Raw genomic sequence first — 3,190 nt, forward strand, 5'->3', positions numbered from 1 at the left:
AAAAAATTAATTCTCCAAAATCTCCACTAGGGGGCCAAGAGGTGCATTTCCACCACATTTTGCTGCCCCTTGGACCAATTTAAACCCAGGAGAGGAGGGTTTTTTTAAATAAAAAAGAAGCCCAAAACATGGTGAATTTGCACACACACATACACTCATACACACCCTGTACCCCCTAAAGGCATTTAGGGGGCAAACTGCTTTCTTTCTTTCTTTCTTTCTTTTGCCTTTTTTAGCCCTCCTAGAGAGTTAATGTGGCCCCCTAGCTTTCCATAGTTGCCCACCCCTGCCATAGGGAACAGCCACAAGTATCCTGGTCCCTTCTGCTGGCTGTGACCCTCCCTCCCAAAGTTTAGGGAAGTTATTTTTCGTTCTACAGCTCCCAGGTTTCTTTTGTCAGAATGCAGTGGCAGGACCGTCTGGGGAATTCTAGGAGCTATGGTCCAAATCCCCCAACTTTACCAAACTCTCCTCCCTTCTGATCAGCTTCAGGTATGGCACAGATTCTGTAGTTGTGGGAGAACAACCTGGGGAGAGCAAGGACAGACAAAATATATATAATGGTCAATAGCTGTAGTTTCAAACCAGTATGGACAGTAGGGACTTGTGAAAGAGAGGGGTGGCACCACTTATCCTGCCTGCTCCAGGACTGGAAACCTCATCCTCAGCAGAAGATTTGACATGAGCCCCATTCATATACACACATGTACAGAGTGGATGAGTGTGTGTGGATGTGTGTGGTTATATTGCAGAGGAGAAACTGCCCAGACAATCAGCATCCTGTTTTCCTTGTCTTTTAAGGACAGTAGCTCATGGTGACAAATTTCACTGGGCAGGCATCCTTCCAAACCTCTTCTCCTCATCGTCAGTCCCAGGAATAATCAGAGAGGGGGAGATAGAGAGAAAGAGAGACATCTAGCGGTCCTGCAAGAAGTTTTAAAAGAATCAGAGGGCTCTTGTCCAAAAAGGCATGCCATCAGAAAGTTTGTGTCTACTCAAAAGGCATTCAGTGTCTAGAATGTGCATTTTAAATATCTTTGAGAGATGACTTCCAGGAGCTGCTCTGAACATCCTGTTAAACGAGAGAGCACCTTTGAGTATGCACAGGATGCATTTCATTTAACTTGATTTCAAGCCAGTACGACCCACCAAGAAGAATATGTCCAATAAATAACGTGTTGCAGCTAGCTAACTACAGGTTGAGTCTCCCTTATCCAAAATGCTTGTGACCAGAAGGGTTTTGGATTTTAGGCTCTCTCTTTTTTTTTTTTTTTTGGATGTTGGAATATTTTCATATGTCGTTGCTGTTGCTAACTGCTCTTTGACTAATGGCAACCCAGAGACATCTCCAAGATTCCCTGAATTCCCAATAATTGCTCTTCTCAGCTCCTGCTGGCTGAGCTTGAGGCATCCCTGATTGAGTCTAACCATCTGGCATGTAATCTTCCTCTCATTCTATTGTTCTCTACCTTTTCTAGCATCATTGTCTTTTCTAATTATTTATGTTTTTTCATGCTGTGACTAAAGTACAGTATAACAGCCTCAGTTTTGTCATCTTGGCTTCCAGGGAGAGTTCAGGACCCATTTTTTAATCTTCTTGGCCATCCACGGTAACCTCAGCACTCTTCTCCAGCATCACATCTCGAATAAATTTATTTTATTTCTATCAGCTTTCTCCACTGTCCAGCTCTCACATCCGTACATGGTGATGGGGAATACAATGGCTTAGATGATCTTCACTATAGTATTCAAAGCTATATCTTTACACCTTAGGATCTTGTCCAGTTTCCTCATAGCTGCTCTTCCCAATCCTAGTCTTCATTTGGTTTCTAGACTGCAGTCTCCATTCTGATCAATATTTGATCCTAGGCATGGAAACTCTTTGACTATTTCAATTTTCTTGTTATCTAGTCATTCTCGTTACGAACTTTTGTAGATCTTCTGCAGTCATTATTTTTGTTTTCTTAATGCTCAGCATTAAGTCTACTTTAGTGCTTTCTTCCTTAACCTTTTTCAGTAGTTGCTTCAGATCTTTGCTGGTTTCTGGTAGTAGTATTGTGTCATCTGTGTATCTTAGGTTGTTAATGTTCCTTCCTCTGATCTTCTCTCCTCCTTCTTCTGAGTCTTAAGCCTGCTCTTCATATGATATTTTCTGCATATAAGTTGAACAAATAGGGTGATAAAATGCAGCCTTGCCTGACCCCTTTGCTGATTTGGAACCATTTTGTTTCTCCATCTTCAGTTCTGATGACTGACTCTTGTCTTGAGTACAGGTTACGCATGAGGACAACCAAATGTAGTGGCACACCCATTTATTTGAGAGCATTCCATAGCTTTTTTTGATCTATTCATTCATTATTGACTTTGCTGCAGTCAATAATGTGCATGCAGATTTTCTTCTGGAATGTCCTGTTGTATTCCATTATTCACCATATGTTTGCATGTGATCTCTAGTGTCTCTTCCTTTCCTGAATCCTGTTTGCACCTCTAGGGTTTTCATCTCCATATATATGGCAAGAGTCTTTGTTTCAGAATTTTGAGCATGACTTCACTTGCATGGGAAATCAGTGCAATGGTCCTGTAGTTACTGCAGTGTCTTTAATATAAATAATGAAATATTTTGGAGATGGAACCCAAGTCTAAAGATTAAACTCACTTATGTTTCATATACACCTTATACACATAGCCTTAAGGAAATGTTATACATAATATTTTAAACATTTTTGAACATGACACAAAGTTTGTTACAATAAATAATCCAAATGCAAAGGTATCACTATCGCAGCCAATGGACAATTTTGTATTTTGGAAGTTTTTGGATTTCAGATTTCTGGATAAGGGAGACTTAATCTGTACTTGAACTGAACCCTTTATTGCTCAGGGAGACTGAAAGTTGGGGGTAAAGCAGCTTCTAAAGGCCACATACAATCCCAAGGCCACATTTTTAAAAGCCCTGAAATTAATTTCTAAGGTGCTTTTTTATCATTTAAGTCCAGAGTATGATTCTGAGGCAGGATGCATTTCCCCTATAGCAGGGGTCGGCAATCTCCGGCCCGCGGGCCGGATGCGGCCTGCGGAGGCCATTGGAGTGGCCCCCGACTGCTGCTGCCGCCGCCGCCGCTGCCATCGCCGCCGCCTACGGCGGTCGCGGCTTTTTGCGGCTCTGGACGCCGCCATTTTTTCTTCCAAA

At 42.1% G+C, this 3,190-nt stretch overlaps 1 protein-coding gene across 1 annotated transcript in view; it reads right to left on the reverse strand.

Moving 5' to 3' along the window:
- The window catches only part of RHEBL1 (RHEB like 1), an 81,480-nt gene that overhangs the window by 60,560 nt on the left and 17,730 nt on the right, over window positions 1-3,190 (reverse strand). The gene's annotated exons all lie outside the window — the stretch shown is intronic.

Source organism: Sceloporus undulatus, chromosome 2, assembly GCF_019175285.1.
Source record: "Sceloporus undulatus isolate JIND9_A2432 ecotype Alabama chromosome 2, SceUnd_v1.1, whole genome shotgun sequence".
Lineage (NCBI taxonomy): Eukaryota > Metazoa > Chordata > Lepidosauria > Squamata > Phrynosomatidae > Sceloporus > Sceloporus undulatus.